We start from the raw sequence: 17,840 nt of genomic DNA, 5'->3' as shown, positions 1-17,840 counted from the left end.
AAGAAATGTGTAATGTTCTTCTGTTGATGTACACTGCTAATGTTGGTGTTTGGATATCAAGGTGATAGGGGCCTTAGGAAGAATGGACAGCAAGTCTAATAAGATAACTGGCAGAATGGAGAGTGATAGATATACTTTTTTTACCATTATAATTAGGACCTTACTAAAATCATGGTCCATTACGGTCAATTTCACAGCCATAGGATTTGAAAATTGGTAAATTTCATGTTTTCAGATGTTTAAATCTGAAATTTCATGGTGTTGCAACCATAGGGGTGCCGACCCAAAAGGGGATTGTGGGGAGTCCTGCTAGTAAGGGGTCATGGGATTGCCACACTCACTTCTGTGCTGGGCAGCAACTGCAGAGCTTCCTGCAGCTGCAGGAAGTTGCCGGAGGTGGAGGTGGATCTGATCTCTCCCACCCCCAGAGCGGCTGTGCAGGGGATGGACAAGTCCCGTCCCTCCCCAGCCCAGCCAGAGCTAGGAGCCCCCTTTGTGGGGCACTCCTAGGAACAAGGGGACATCGGATTTCACCAGGAAGGGCTTATTTCATTGTCTGTGACATGTTTTTCATGGCCATGAAATTGGTAGGGCCCTAATTGTAATGTGGTCAGAGGTGGGTTCGGTAAGATTCTGGCCTGAGCAGCCCACATAGCCAAAGTGGCTGTCCTATTTCTATAGTATAGTGGCTATCACCCACATAAATTCAGCCGATATAGAAAGTTATATTGTAATTTCAAGAGACTTGAAGCATTTCATTTGCACTATTCTTTGAAAGGCAGACGGATATTGCTATGAACTCTATCTTCCAAAGACTGATCCTGGTACTGTTCCTCCCAGCCCTGTGAGAGACAGGGAAGACAAGCAGACATAGCTCACTAGGAAGGTGATGCTCTGGTATTAAGCCATATTAAAAAGTCTCTCTGTGACACATCTGATCTCCTCCATCCAATGGAAGAGACACATATGCCAGGGTGCAGTTGTGGGATTTCTGCAGCCTGCTATCCTTTGACATTGGTTTTCTTTATTTACATTTCTCTGAAAGCACCTGCAGTATCTGTCACTCTAGGCACTTACGTGAACGTCATGAAAAACACAGAAGAAATTACACTGGATCAATGTCCCTATGAAATGTGTCCTAGCCCACATCAAATAAAATTCAGCCCTATTCAACCCCATTTAATCTGCCTTCTCGTTGCAAAGCAGGAAAAATAGATAAAACTTGCAGCACATCATAAAGTTGAGTATTTTGAACCAAGGAGGAAGCAGGCTCCAGAATCAGAGACCATGGAAATATCCTGCCATTACCAGTCCCTTTTCATTAGCTCAAGCACTTCAAGTGATCACAACTGCAGAATCACATGAGGAAAAAGTGGCTTCCAAGGAAGCCAGAGACCATACCATCTAGGCCCATATATAAAAACAGATTCACATAAAGCTGAAGAGCTACTGAATATATTAGGGAGTGCCTAATCTTTAAACATATATCAGGGCAGCCGTCAAATTAAGGAGGGGTCAGTAATAAGTTTTGAAACACACAAAACCAGACATCTTTATGCCTCAGAGTGGTTATTGGGCAAGGAACACAGGGAAGCGAGCTGATACCTTTCTAGAAGAGTTGGGAGGACCAATTTTAGAAGGCCACACTGAGACTGAAAGTAAAGCTTGTTGTCTCTGGCCGTGCTGGGACTAATAATCAGCAAAGCCACCAAGGACAAAAGATTTATGATCTCCCCCTCACAAAATAGCTTGCATTTGTTAATTGTTAGTAACTAGTGTAGCAGAATTATTATTCTACAGATTCATAGACCCATGCAAAATATGGTAGGCTTTGCGAAGAACATAATGACCTATATTTGTCACTTTCAGGGAGCCAGACATATATTAACTCCATTTGAACCAAGCAGCAATTTGCCCTGCCAAAAGCTGGAGCAAGATGTATGACCAATAGAAGCTGAAGAATATCAGAAATTGTGTTAGAACATATGAAGGCAGCCTGTGGTTACTGGTCAGAGCATATGGTTGGTATGACAGCAGAGCTACTGAACAGTGATGGAAGATGCCTGAATTATTTCACAATATCTTTCTAACAGTCACTTGGGATATGCTCTCATTCTGTGACACTGAGACTGGCTGTGCCCCATCTGAACCCTGCTAAGAAAACACGTTGAGAAAAAAGGGAAGATCGTTATTATTGGATTCCTGCTAGAACAGAAACATAGCCAGCGAGAAAGAAATGTCAGTCAATGCTGCAGTCCAAAAATTCACAGAGGCCTAGTCTCCTGGAGTGAAGCCCCATTTCATAGTGGAATATGACACGTTTTTACTTCAGAGATAGACCACTCTGTTGTAATCAAACAGCGTACAGGCATATTGGCTGACTCAAGATCTACATGTCTACTACACTGCAACTAACACTGGACAAAATTTCAGTGAAATTTTCCAGCAAAAAAATTCAGGTTGAGTGACATCAAAACATTTCATTAATTTGTGTCGATTTTGCAAAATTGTTTCAGTAAAAAAAAAGCAAAGAAGAGAAAAAGAAAAAATTGAAATGACATTTTGAAACTAGAAGTCTGTGGATTCTAAATGACTTTCCATTTCAAAAATTTCCTTTAATTCTATTTTAAATTTTTTAAAAAATGTTTAAAAATGTAGTTGACCTGACCTGAAATGCTTTATTTCAAGTCATTTCAAAATTAAACTGTATCTTCCAATGGTGCCATATTGCTTCAGTGGCATTGTAATTCAGGTGCCTGATGGCCCCCGTTTTCCCCTATAGGCTGGGATCCCTGACTGGACAAAAACTCCTGTGGAGAACCGCAGTCATTTGAATCCCATGATCCATCACAGAGCTCAGTCAGAGGGGAGACTATGTTGCATCATGGGAGATATAGTCTGGTCATGGAGCCTGACCCATACGGAAAAATGGGGACATCAGGCACCCGAACTATGACTTCCATGAGGCCAAAACAAAACAACAACAGATCACAAAAAGATACTGACTTTTTTTTTAAAGAAAATGATTTTTCACAAAAAAATCCAAAACTTTAATCAAAAATGAAATAGTTATCAAAATGGTGTTTATGAAACATGTCTTTAATAGTTTCTATAAAACTTTCACAAATATTTTTGTAAAAGAAAAACAAGGGTCTGCTTTCAACCCTGCAAAATGGAAAAAAAAAAGGGGGTAAGTGTCAACATTTTCCATGCATTTCTTTTCAAACCTACTCTAACTTGTAGTGCATATTTTCATGGTGCCTTCGGGTATCCAATAAGGGTAGATAAACCATTTTGGATAAGATATGAACAATCCCTCCTTGAATTAATTCCTCAAACTCCAATGAATTCACATTGCATCTTTATTGAAATTCAAATAAATTAGGGTAACATTTTATCCCCTTACATTTCATTTTTGTGTCCCTCTGCCACTCTGAATGCCAGCCAATGCAAAATGCAGAAGTGCAAAGAAAGGTCCTGAACCTGCAAATTTGTGTATATGGCTAGACCCATATAGCTTCTCAGGTCCCTACTTAATCAAGAATCACTGGGTCTTCCTGTCAGGGCCGGCTCCAGGGATTTGGCCGCCCCAAGCAGCCACACAAAAAAAAAAAAAAAAAAAGCCGCGATCGCGATCTGCGGCGGCAAATTGGCGGAAGGTCCTTTGCACCGAGCGGGAGTGAGGGACCGTCTGCCAAATGGCCGCCGAATAGCTGGACCTGCTGCCCCTCTCCAGAGTGGCCGCCCCAAGAACCTGCTTGCCAAGCTGGTGCCTGGAGCCAGCCCTGCTTCCTGTAATATGAGCATGCAGAATCAGGGCTGTGTTGCAAAACAAGCTGGTCTCACTAGATTCCAGCCCAATTTTGCAGGCATAGATAACTTGGGTAAGGTTCAAATAAGCATCTCAACATACGGATCCATATCTGAACCAAATCTAAATTCAACTTTTTAGAGTCGCCCTTTACTAATGTCTGGGCTTGTCTGGTAATGAGGTGTGGATGGGGCCATCTCTATTCGTAATATCATCACTATGATCCCTATTAATTTTGCTGGTTTAAAGCCGCTACAAAGTTTTTGATCTCAAAATTTCTAGGTCTGATCCCAACTAGGAGTCCTATTTCTCTATCATATACCTCCAAACAAGCCTCTCACAGATTTCGCTGTCATCTCCTGAACTGCCTGATTGTGCAAGTGGACAGTCAAATAAAGCTTGATTATTCAAAACAGTTCTCTCATTAAATTGTCTAAAAGCATGAATGTGTCTCTTACTTTATTTGTCCACTGCCAGGCCTATGTTTGAAATATATTTTGACACTTCAAGTGATGTACTGTGCACACTGATAATACAAATGCCTTACTGCAGAAAGGGTGGATTGATTTACTGCCCTCTAATTCACTATGTGATTCAGTTCTTGTATGAAAAAGAAAACAAAGTGAACAGGAGTAGAAGGTAACTGTGGAAGATTTTGGAATTAAAATTTTATCATGCAGAGCTCTGCTTAGTTTAAAGGTGGCTGACCTGGGTCCTTTTTATATGATATTTTTAGTAATGCTACAAACATAGCTATCATTATCATATTATTTAGCTTTTCAAGCTAGTTTATTAAATAGGGAGGTGGTGATGTTTACTTAATAGGTGGCACAGTTTCCTCTAAGCTTTATCAAACCTATGACCCAACTTTTGACATTGGGGTATGATGTGTACGCCTGCAGGTGCTGTCTTTGATGAGAGATACATTTGAGGTTGCAACTACTCCTGGTCATCAAGGCCAACTTTTTCAACCCAAATTAAGCTCCTTAGTTCATATTTAGGCACCTAGATAAAAGTAACCTGATTTTCAAAAAGTGCAGCACCCAATTCTTCTGTGGAATTTCTGGATAGCCAGCACACCTGAAAACCAGACCACTTTGTATTTAGCCCACTAAGTACAGATTTATATCTGAGTGAAAATGTTTGCCTCAGTGTCCCATGGTACTCATGGGAAGAAGAGAAAAACTCATCCTGGTGTTCAGGCCAAAATCCAAAACTGGTAACATCCAGCCTATCTAAATCCCCTCAGAGATATAGGATCCTTCACTGTCTTCTAAAACGCTGTTGTGGTGTGATGCACTGTTAAATAACTACTACCTTTCACCCCAAAGGCACAAGAACTGCACACCAGCAGTGAGTGAAATAAGTCTCATTTGCATTGTCGTAGGGCAAGCTGCCTCATTTGCAACCCCTCATGACCCAAGAGCAGCTCTGCAAGCAGACCCTCTGCCACAGTTTCCCCCTTCAAGGGGCTCCTTCAATAACTCATAGACCCTTATCCATTCACAGCCTCTCTCAGGTTCTGGTTTACTAAATGAACACACATTCAAAATAAACTTATCAAATCCCTCTTCAAGTTTATCCATTTACCTCATCAGATCACTTCTGGGCCTTTCCTGCCTGTGTCTCACTCCCCAAGTTCCGGGTTTCTCGCCCAGAGCCTACTTGCTTCCAGTACCACTATATTCTACTCTGGTCTCCCTGAGAATGCTCCCAAGTTTCTCTGCTAGAGCCGACTTACCCTCAGCAGGCTCTGTACTCCACTCTTGTCTCCCTAAGAACTCGCTTTATATATAAACTTGCTGCTCTTTATAGGGGAACCAGCTGATCCATGCTCAGGTGTGTCTAATTAGTAACTAGGGTTGACTGACCCCACGTCTTTAGCCCTTCAAGGGGCAAGCTTCTCTGGTTCAAGCGTAAAGGCCAGTGTTCCTTGAAGATCTCCGTGTAACCTTGAAAACTTGTCTCTCTCACCAACAGAAGTTGGTCCAATAAAAGATATTACCTCACCCACCTTGTCTCTCTAGTGTTCCTTCAAATATTTACGGCCACCTATAACTACTTATGTGAGTTGTCCCTTCATCTCCACTAGGGTTACTCCAAATTTTCTAAAGCCCTTTCAGACCATGTGGAATAAAAAGTGATGGAATAATGTAAAATATTATCATTCTTAGATATTGTACTTAGTACTGAATTTTACAAACAATGTAAATACCAACAAGGCAGCATGACCCAATGGACAGACCACTGAACTGGTAGAAGAGGGCATGGGTTCTATTCCTGCTCTTCCATTGATTTGCTGTGTGACTGTGACCCTAAACAGGCTCCCAGTGCAAAAGGGGAAAGGGCTCCCTGCTATCTGGTAGTGAGTTTCAGCTGGCCTGACCATTCAGCATACCCCAACTCACTAATGTCATAACCTGTATCTAAAAGGTATCACATAAGATATCAATAGAAAGCTAATACCATACAAGTCATTCATATTATTGTGTGGTGTATACATGGAAGACAAATTCAAAATTACAAACACACTGGGAACTGTGTTCTTTAAATGTATCTGCCAGGCAATGCTGAAGTTACTCCAATGTACATTAAGAGACAACAGGAATGCAATTTACATAAAAGGTAAACCGGATCATCAAGGCAACAAGGGAAGGAGATAACCATTCAATATCACAGCAGGGGAAGGAGATTGCAGTAACAGATTAATTTGCATTTAGCCAACACCAACATGGAACTTCCGTCAACATGAGATTCCATGTCTCCTTCCTCACAGACTGACTGAACTTTATTTTGAGGGAATAGCCTTCAGAAGAATCCATTTCAAAGGCTCACTGGACTGTAGAAGAGAGGGGCAATGAACCCCAAGTGATCTTTCATCTAAGATGACAAAGGAACTGTACTTTGGACTTTGTGGGAGATCCTGACAAGAGAGGTGGTCAGCCATCTTGCTGGAAGGTAGATTGGTAAGGAAACTACCTTGAACAAAGGCTGTAGCTTCATTTGTTAAGTCTTAGCCTCTAGAAACTGATTTTGTTTTTCATTTTTATTTGCTTGTAACCATTTCTAACTCTGTCCTTTATACTTGAACTCACTCCTATCTCCTTTTGTTGATGAACTTGTTTTACTTGTGATCTAAACCAACCTAGTGCTGGGTTTGAACTGAAATGATAATTAACTCCAGTTAAAGTGATAAGCTATGCATTTTGTCTCTTTAGAGGAGCAAACAACCTTATTATTTGGGAGTGTTCCAGGAAAGGCTGGACACTTCAGGGCAGATGGTTTGGGGGAAACTTTGGGACTGGGAACGTGTTGTGGTCCCCCCTGCATAAGGTAATTGGTTGAGAGAGACTAGAGCGGGGTTATTGTGTTGCAACCAGGCTGCTGGGGTCATAGCGGTGAACCAGAGCTGCAAGGCACAGAGATAGTCAGGATACTTGTCTGCTAGCTGCTGCATGCTTGGTCTGCTGATTGTTGACGTCCAGGCTGTGAGCCACAGCATCAGAGCATTTAAGCACCCAGATGCTACAGGACAGGCAATAACATAGCCGCTCACTGGCCTGGATTGCACCCCAGAATGTAACAGTGACATTATAACTTTTCAGAACAGTAATATCTTACACAGAAAGATGTCATCTATTGGTTACAAACTGAATGAACTACATCATTTTAATAAGATTTTATCCTGTCTAATTGGGAGAAATGTTCTGATATTTTGTATAGTTTAATATTAATAAATGTTCCCAGTTAGGCCTTGATCTTGGACAGGGACCCATATGAATAATTTCATGCACCAACATGGAGCCTCATTTCCTTTGATGGAAGGGGTCTACTTAAAAGGTTCTTGATGCAGGATCAGCACCTTCTCATTGTACTACAACAGGGATCGGCAACCTCTGCCACACGGCTCGCCAGGGTAAGCACTCTGGCAGGCCGGGCCAATTTGTTTAACTGCCACGTCTGCAGGTCCGGCCGATCGCGGCTCCCACTGGCCACAGTATGCCGCTCCAGGCCAATGGGGTCTGCGGGAAGCCGCGGCCTGCACATCACTCGGCCCGCGCCACTTCCCGCAGTCCCCATTGGCATGGAGCAGCGAATCGCGGCCAGTGAGAGCCACGATCGGCTGAACCTGCAGACGTGGCAGGTAAACAAGCTGGCCTGGCCCGCCAGGGTGCTTACCCTGGCGAGCCGTGTGCCAGAGATTGCCGATCCAGGTACTACAAAGTATGAAATGGAGCTACACCACTCATTTCAAAGTCTGCGGTGGCCTTCTCTTCATTAGTGGGTCAATCTCAATGTCTCTGTTTGTTAGTACTCATAGTATTTTGTGTTTAGATTGGAAAGTTGCTTGATTGCAATTTTGTGTAGAAATCTTTGCAAAAACATATTTAAAGCATTGACACTATTAAAATGTATTTATCTGAAAGCTGAATGCCACTGTTACATGTAATAATAATACCTGATTATATTAAAATTGAAAGGGTAAATTGGCCACATATACTAGGTTTATTTCTCTTCCTCTGGTAGAGTTTATTCCCCTCTATTGTGTGACAAAGTTCCTCCTCTATTTTGGTGGGTCCTGCACTTATTGGCAGATTTTCTTGCCTCAGAGATTCACCATGTGGGTTGGGGAACAGCCCAGAGACCATCCCCTCTGGGAGAACCCAAAGTCCACGTCAATTGGGAGATTTGGGGGGAACCCGGGCCTGCCCTCTACTCCAGGTTCCAGCCCAGGGCCCTGGGGACTGCAGCTGTCTATAGTGCCTCCTGTAACAGCTGCATGACAGCTACAACTCCCTGGGCTACTTCCCCAGGGCCTCCTCCAAACACCTTCCTTATTCTCACCACAGGACCTTCCTCCTGGTGTCTGATAATGCTTGTGCTCCTCAGTCCTCCAGCAGCACACCCTCTCACTCCCAACTCCTTGCGCCTCTTGCTCCTCGCACCACAAACTGAAGTGAGCTCCTTTTTAAAACCCAGGTGCCCTGATTAGCCTGCCTTAATTGATTCTAGCAGCTTCTTCTTAATTGGCTCCAGGTGTCCTAATTAGCCTGCCTGCCTTAACTGGTTCTAGCAGGTTCCTGATTACTCTAGTGCAGCCCCTGCTCTGGTCACTCAGAAAACTACTCATCCAGTGGCCAGTATATTTGCCCTCTACCAGACTCCTGTACCTCACTGGTCTGGGTCTGTCACAATTGATACTGCTAAACCTTTCAAAAATGGTTTATATGTTGCTATAAAGGCTTAATATGATATTACTGAAAACAAAATATTAGGTTGCATCTAGTTCATTTATTATATTATACACACACACACACACACACACACACACACACGAAGTGGAGGATCCCCAGAATGTTTCTATTTTCTCCCTTTTCATTCCCATCTCTCCCCTCCTCCTTTTTCAGTAATTTACTACAGTTTGGGACTGCTTGAAATATATTGATGAGGCTACTTACATTGGCCTGTCTAGCCCTGACTTTTCATATGTGATTTCAGTAGTTTCTAGACCAAGATGGTACATATAACATCCAGAGAGAACTGAACCTCCAAGCCTTTATTTGGTCCCTTATCACTAGGTAGAAGACAAAAGTGAATTGTGTATTTGGAAACAAAGTGCTAACCAAGTGAAGAAATGATTTCTTGAAAGAGAGCTTTCTTCTTTGATTTTTTGTTGCACATGGACACTGTGGAGAAATCTTTTTGTTATATGAATGCTGTACCATGGGATAAATCGACCAGTAAATTAAGGATGTGTAACCAACAGTGATGTTTTCTCTTGCACATATTTACCACTAGAGGTCATTATCAGCCTTTTTCAACAGAGAAGATGGCGCCAATTATAACAATGCTACAAAAATAAAATTCTGTAAATACGCATTTCAGTAAAAGGTCTTCAGATTTGAATAATCTGTGAAGAAGTACCGGCAGAAACTTCACAACATGGAACTTCAAAATGTGGTCTTGTGTACATGCAGGTACTTTATTCTATGATTTTCCTATTGGATTTCATGTACTGCCATCACTTTAAAAAAAAAAACATGACCTATCTACTTCTTTCATCTGTCCACCAAATTGCCACAATTTTAATTAGCAATATTTTGCCTTTACTACACACACACTTTCCTGCCTGTCATACAAAGCAAGCAAAATCTTTTCTGGAGGGTTGTTTTTTTTTTAAACCTACATTCAATCTAATACCAATTTGTCATAGGTTGGTCTTCAAGCTTTCTATTTGCTTGGTTCCTAACACAGGAGAAAGCTTTATGGAAGTTCAAATCTAAGATAATCAGGACAGCTAGACCTATTCTTTTTTCCTGAAATGTTCCTTCACTTCAGTTAGTGAATAAGGTCATCGTGAGAGTAGAACAGAATTGATCTATTTTCACTTATTGGAACTAGTTATCTTTTTATGTCTATAAGCATTTGTATCAGGTTGTGGGGATTTTTTGTTAAGCATGACCTCTTCTAGGGTCTGATCCCGAGGACCTCCTGCAGGCCTTTCTCTTTTTAATATTTTGCTAAAATAAAGAGAAATAACTTTTGAAATCCAAAGAATTTTAGAGTTTTGAAAATAAACTGCCAGGAAAAATGTGTGAACAATGGGATTTGACATCACCAACATTTGGGACTTTTGGACAATCTGCTAATGAGCTTGCATTATGTACTCTTGTTATTGCCATAATAGAGTCATAGATTTTCAAGCCAAAAGGGATCATCTAGTCCAGTGGTTCTCAACCTATTTATCATTGTGGGCCACAAAGTGTTAGCTGGGCCACAGGTTGAGAACCACAGTGCCCCACACCTAAACCCTCCCACAAACCCCAATCCTCAGTGACCTCTGCCCAGAGACCCCTCCACAAAGTGGGGCCAGGAGCGGAGAGCTAGGCATGGGGCAGGGAGCCTGACCACGGACCCTGCTGCACGGGGACCCCAACCACCGCTGTGCCAGGACCCAGGGGTGAAAGTAACTTACCGGTACACTGGAGTCCTGAGTGGGACATGGCCTCAACCGGAAGAGGCGGGGCCTTTACAGATTTAAAGGCCCTGGGACTCCAGCTGTGGCTGGGAGCCCCAGGGCCTTTAAATCACCCTGGAGTTACCAACTGCAGAGGTGGCTGTGAGCCCCGGGGCTCAGGGGCGAATTAAAGGACCTGGGGCTCTGGCCACCGCGGAGCTCCGGGCCCTTTAAATCACCGCGGGAGCCCTGCCACCACTACCCCCGGGCGGCAGGGCTCGGGCTAGGGCTGGGGTAGCAGCGGCAGGGCTCCAGCCATGATTTAAAGGGCCCGGGTCTCTGACCGCTGTGGGGAGGCCTGGGCCCTTTAAATCACCACCGGAGAGGCCGGTCCAGTCCAGCACAGTGTACCGGCTCTTGCCGGTACGCCATACCAGACCGTACCAGCTTACTTTCACCTCTGCCAGGACCTCAACCCTGGACCTTACCAGGACCCTGGACCCCACCGTGCGGGGATTGAGAACCGCTGATCTAGTCTGACCTCCTGCGTAACAAAGGCCTAGATTTCTCCCCGTGATTCATGAACTGAGTCCAACAACTTGGGGTTGAACTACAGCATATTTTTCAGAATGACATTCCATCTTAATTGGAAGACTCCAAGTGATAAATAATTTACCACATCCCTTGGTAAGTTGTTCCAACACTTAATTACCATCACTGTTAAAAATTTGCATCTCATTTCCAGTGTGAACTTTTAGCATGAATATGCAAAACTGTGTGTGCAATTTGTGAAGAGTTCTACGAGAAAAAAAAGACCTTTCTACTCATCAGTGACAGTTAATTAAATATTTTGGGCAGTGTATTCCCATGGTATTCTTCATGAGCTAGATTTCTCCACACTACCCAACTGTGACTATCAAACAGAAAATTATTTTGATCATTGTCTATGGCTGCTCAGACAGCACCTCCATATCTGTGGAGTATATAATACTTTGACCAACAAACAAAGCTTATAAACTTCTAGGTTCCACGGTAACCCCTGTAGATGGTGTTCTTGAATATTGTGCATCATAAAGCAACTTCAATCCAAATCTAATACAAACGGCTAAGTGCAATTATTTTTGAAGGGAACATCCGGCAGTTAATGGATAGTCCTTCATAACATTTTTAAAAGACATCCCAGCTAAGCTGCAGATTTTTTTTGCCCTGGGCTCCTCTGCTTGTTGACAATACAGTTTAAGGAACTAGCCCTTGTAAACAGAATGCAATGCCCCCAAAAGGCTACAGCATCATCTCCTGCTGTTTCTGTTGTGAAAAACCCAGGACAAAGCAGGAATTCATCAAACAGCAAAGGGCTTTATTATTTGTATATTATCTTAATATGTACCAAGGGAAGACAAGGGTAATCTGCCTGCAAGCAGCAGGGTCTGAACACAAGTTACACTGCACAGTCTTCCTGAATGCACAGTAGGAAAGCCATTCACCTTGTGCAAGAATATTACTCTTTGGAGAGAGCACACTGGCACTGCTATTTTTAATTTGAGTTTCACCACCTAAGGATAGTCTGCAAACCTGCAGGAGCTTTTTGACTTTGAATCACTTTTGCTTTGTACATCCCCAGAGTTCAAAAGGGACAGCAAACCTGTCATTGGGAAGATGGATCCACCTTTAGAGAGAGGAAATATTACCCCACTGCCTTATTAGGAGGCTATTTGCTCCAGGAATGTCCCTGATACATGGCTCCCAATTTCACTGAATTGCATTAAAAACTCTCCCAGGTAGCATGCATATGAGCATGTTTTTAAAAAGAAACCTAGTCCTCTAAAGGGACCATCATCATTGATTTCCAGCTAATAGTCTTTTTAAAAAACAACTAAAGTGACACCATATTTTTTACGAAAATTGCACATTTGTTCTTTTAAAAAAATCATTAACCTTGGATGGTGGGCAGTGGGCTCAGCACTGTACTCTACAAGCTGCTTCGGGTACCACCAGGCCAAGGATTTAACCTGTCTCATGCGATCATGGCAAAGCTTCCATGATGGTGGAAGTGGGGGCCATTCAAAGTAATTTACAGCCATTGCCCTGAAGAAATGAAGAGCAGAGCTGATTTATCATTATTGGCACCATTAATCCCAGGGGTGACATTGAGCAAGGATGAGAGTGACGCAATGGTAATGGGGGTCCTATGGTATTTCCAGTCTATTCCTCCCAGCAGGTGAGATCTTCGTATTGAGGTTCCTAGGGAAACCTATGTCACGGAAGGAGTAAGGGGGAGATAAGAAAATAATGATTTGTAGCAGTTTTTTTAATCATTGCTCCTGAAAGCCACGTGTACTTTAATCATTGGCTGAAAGTAGAGGGGCTGAAGTCTGCCAGGGCTCAGGGGGTGCAGGAGAAGGTGCTGCTGTACAGAAGGTCAAGAAGAATAGGGGAATGATTTGTATCTGGATACTGTGTTCATTTTGGGTCGAATTTACACACAAAGGGGTATCAGCTCAGCAGGCTTTCCGGGAAGGGTTCTAAAATGAGGAGATACATCCAAGTTCTTCTACATTGATTTATTGTCTCTGAATTAACTGACAGATTCAAGAACGTTAGGGTGAAATCCAGGCCAAATGGAAATCCAGAAATTTCTCCCTTGACTTCAGTGAGGCCAAGATTTTACCCTTAACCTTTTGTTACTTTAAAGCTTGGGAAGTGTGGATTTTTAATCGGATTTTTATTTTGCTTAATTTAATTTCTTACAATATTAGGGTAGTAGAAAAATCTTTTTGTATAATGGCATCACATGCAAACAATTGATTAACACTGTATTTGTATTGTTAGCCTTCTTTACACTGCTCTATGGAGGGTTTATAATCTAATGGGTGGTGGACTGTCATTGTTGGAATAGCTCTAACTCTATTTATACTTTGTTCCATTTTTAATGGACCTATTGAAATTTAAATAAATGGTTCTCAACTATCAGAATTTTTCCCAGGGGCCTCTTGCACTGTGCATTAGGATGCAGAAAGAGCCTTTTGTATAGCAGAGTAATGTACACACTCACAACATAATTCTTCCAATTTGGAGTACAAGTTCTAGGGAGGGAAAAGGTAGGTTTTTTTTGTTTGTTTGTTTTTCTCTGCGATGCAAATAGCATTACTCAGTGATACACTGGGTCCATGGATAATTACCTGTTAGTGCCTCATTGTAATTAAACTAGAACAATTCCCACAATTATTTTGCCAGAGCTCTTGTTGAGAAAGAAGGACAGCATTTTTTTTTCCTTTGCTATTTTGTTCTGCCAGTCTGGTGGCCCTACTTTTCCTCTGATAATACAACCAGACTCCCGGATTATAAATGCCATTGCAAAAGCCTGTTTTTAGTTACCTCTAAAAGTCACTAGATGGCAGCAAACATCTATGCTTCAAAGTCCAGTGACTACCACATGCTTTATTCTGTCAGTCACCTAAAACTAATTTGATATTTCATGTACACAGAGCTTAAGTAGATAGCCCCAAACCACATAATTTATATCCAGATTTCAAACCCCTCATAAATCAGTCAGGAGAGGGGGGATGGGATTCAGTGTAGAAATGGCCCAGACTCAGTATGGATTGAGATTCTGAAAATCAGCAAAGTTAAAGATGTTCAAAAGCAAGGTTTTGGCTTGGTCTCATCTGTACATTTAATATATGCTTTCTTAGCCCTAAAATCTATGAACCTGATTCTCTTCCCACTTGCAGGAGAGTAGAGCTGGAATAACTCCATTGAAGTTACTGGAGTCATACCAGTATATAGCTGATCTTAGTGTATCACTCTGTTTCTGTCCAGTTATCCTCTCCTTAGTCTCCCTCATCCTTCTGCTGTTCCAAAATGATTGCCCTTGTACGGTAAGGTGCGTGCACTAACATGAGGGCAAGCACCTTCTGTAACTGTTCTCTAGCTGTACGCAACACAAATTGTGCAAACTACGGGAAGGCTTTCCCCTCCACCCCCAGCCAGAGCAATATCTCCTGCCAGAAATATCACCTCAGCCTTTATTTTTCTACTGTGGATGTGTATTTAATTAACCACCTTTTTTATGCTGTGTGCAAAGAAGACAGGAGGTCACATTCACTATAAAATAGCATTAATTAGAAAGCTGCTTTGTTTTTTTTCTTCTGAACTACACTTATTATCAGGTTTTCCCTGCCTGACTTACTATAAGCCTTGTACTAAGAGTTTCACCTTGCCCTTCCCAACCTATACCTCTTGCCAGGCTTTCTCCCTTCCCATGATAGGCCTTTGCCTTGTAACAAGTTTCCCCTCTTTTTCTCCTCACTTGCGCCTCACTTTCAACAAATATATATTTTTAACAGATTTTTTCCATACACTTCCTGACGCATGCTTTGTCCCAGACTTTCCCCTCCTCCTTCACCTCATAGGCCATTGCTTTGTACCAGGCTTTCCTCCATCTTACCCTTCCCCTTTTACAGCTACCCAGGGCTGTCCTTAGGCATAGGCAGCATATGCGGCTGTGTAGGGCACCTGAAAATTTGGGGCACCACTGGATCTTAGTGTCCACCCTCCTGGCTTTCCTATCCCTGTTCTGACCCTTCCTCCAGGCTCCCACAGCTAGCTGCTGCAATCTGGTGACTCTTACTCCAGAGGGGATCTAGTAACTTAAAAGTGAAAAAGCCTTCCAGCCTGCCAGATCTATTAGCACAACATTGAAACTGTTAAAGAGCCATTCAAGTGGTAATGAAGCCATTTATCAGGCATTGGCCAAACCCCAGGTATATACTGTCAGTTTCTGAATTTACTGACAAAAACAGTTGTGTATTACTGTAGTATTTACTCAGAACATGTTAGTCTACAGGATCTTAGTTTAAAATTTGCTTTAAAAATATTTCATTAGTGAGTTGGTGAAGATTATAAAATCACATCTCTAAAAAATCTTTGCATTTTTAGATGCACAATCATCTTTAGCCTTTTATGCTTGACTCTTCAGACAGTTTTTTAAATAAATCCTTCAAAAGACCACCCTTATCTAAAATACATGTTTTAATTTTAATTACTAAAGTAAAAAAAACTTGCTTCCAAAGTCTTCCTGTCCTTTCTGTCCATCCCTCTCCCCTCCCCCTTGAAGAGAGTCCTTAAAGGGACAACACCCCTTTCCTTCCAAATAGCTGGACAAAGATTTTCCCTTTCTTTACTTTTGACTATCTGATTAACTAGTTTTAAGAGAACTCTCAAGCAAAATTAGTACCTTAGTAAGATATAAAATCCCTTGTTATGCCTAAAATCTTTGGAAACATATTTTTTAGAGTTGGTGAAATTTCATAAACATGTCTATTGTTATTGAGATCACACAAAGTAAATTAGTGTTCCCTTTTTCTAAAAGCAATGCACATTGTTATGAACACACTAAACCTCTGTGACTGATTAATATAAAATAATGTCTTTGTTTCAGTGAGTTAAATATGTAGTAATCTGGAATGATTACTTTATGAAGGCTTAAGAGTACATTTAAAATATAAAATCAGCTTAGAAATACTGATTAAGAAAATGTAAAACAGAGAAGAGCAGCATCAGGTATTCCATAATATTTAATGTTGTATTCAGCAAGACAGCTGATTCACCTTTACATAAAGGTTTTGCAAATAAATCTCTGACAAACTTCAGGTTATATCAAAAAACCTGTGACTGACATTTTTTATTCCCAAGTTTAGTGCTTTTAATTAGGTACCTTCTGCATGTCCATACTGCGTGAAGGAGAGGGAACGCGGGTCTCTGTGGGGAACTGCGACTCTCCGTAACCGTGAGGCGGGCCAGGCGTCTCGCTATCCTTTGCTGCCTCTTTCCCCACCCCCAGCCCCCAAGGCTGCAAGCCCGGGCTGCCGTCGGGCATAGGGGCACCAGTTTAATAATATTGCATAGGGCCCCATAAATCCTAAGGATGGCCCTGACCCTCTTCCTCTCAGCAAAATATGGATTATGCCTTGTACTAGACTTTCCCCCCCCCACTCTCCACTGACTTATGCCTTGTACCAAAACGCCCCTTCTTTTTTCATTACCAGGCCATGCCTTGTGCTAGGATTTTGTCAGCCCTCCCTGGACCTTACACCAAACTTCTGCTCACACTACTGGACTATGCCTAATGGCAGGATTTTTCTGCTAGGTTAAGAATGAAAAATAAGACTTTTTGGTACACACCTAAGTAACTACACAAGATTTGGGGGCTGGAGGGAGAGGCAATAATTATATTAGTGAAATCATTTTGTTTGACTGTATTTTTAGGGGTTATTTATTCACCTTGATGCCTTTTGCAGCCTGGGAGACAATGCATTAGGCAGCCTTTTCCCAAATGATATCCCATTACAGATCTCTTCTGAAGAGCTGTGAAGGTTACATCAGTGCCACTGAGCCCTCCCATACATCCTGTCTTTGCTAATGCATTCTGCACATTCTAGCCAGCCTCATAAATAGAAACAAGGAATGAAGCTATTTAAAAATCATAATGAGCTAGCTGACTAACTCTCAAGTGGCACTAAGGTTGCAGAACTCTGAGACTGCTCACAGGTTTACTTTCCTGGCCTGGTTTGTTTTGTCCTCCCTCCTGCCCATATGCATACATCTGCTTACACCACGGATCAATTTTTAGGAAATTATCACAAAGGCCGAACGTATAAAGCCTGTTACATCAGATTATGCTTTGCATGCATCTCAAAATAATGAAAACATATTGTCTAGCTCGAATAGCTATTTTAAGGATCCATGTTATACAATAGAGGAAATAAGACTGAATATCCATCTCTTCTACCAGGCACAAGGCAGTTCCCACCTCCTTTTCATTTTTATATGACAAGCAAACAAAGAAGTGATGGGGAAAGGAAGGGAGCTTCTACTAAGTGAGGTGATCGATTGCCAGGGTAAGGGGTAGGGAGTTCATAGGATGACTTGCCTGGGGTTGCCATGTGCAATGAGGATGGAGGACAGTGGGTTGGTATGGGCAGGGGGAAGGGTGCTGGAGAGGAGGATGGATTAGGTTGTGGGCAGTAGATAATGGGGATATTAGTGAGGGAGGGTGGGCTGGGGTAAGGT

At 42.2% G+C, this 17,840-nt stretch overlaps 1 long non-coding RNA gene across 1 annotated transcript in view; it reads right to left on the bottom strand.

The window, feature by feature from the left end:
* The window catches only part of LOC122174711 (uncharacterized), a 45,907-nt gene extending 29,303 nt beyond the window's left edge, over window positions 1–16,604 (bottom strand). The window contains exon 1 of the long non-coding RNA XR_006176899.2: window positions 16,486–16,604. This is a non-coding gene — a long non-coding RNA (uncharacterized LOC122174711). The remainder of the gene's footprint in view (window positions 1–16,485) is intronic.
* Between the last annotated feature and the right edge of the window lie 1,236 nt (window positions 16,605–17,840).

This window comes from Chrysemys picta, chromosome 2, assembly GCF_011386835.1.
Source record: "Chrysemys picta bellii isolate R12L10 chromosome 2, ASM1138683v2, whole genome shotgun sequence".
Lineage (NCBI taxonomy): Eukaryota > Metazoa > Chordata > Testudines > Emydidae > Chrysemys > Chrysemys picta.
The sequence above is the reverse complement of the archived record's forward strand: the minus strand, read 5'-3'. Positions and strand labels throughout refer to the sequence as shown.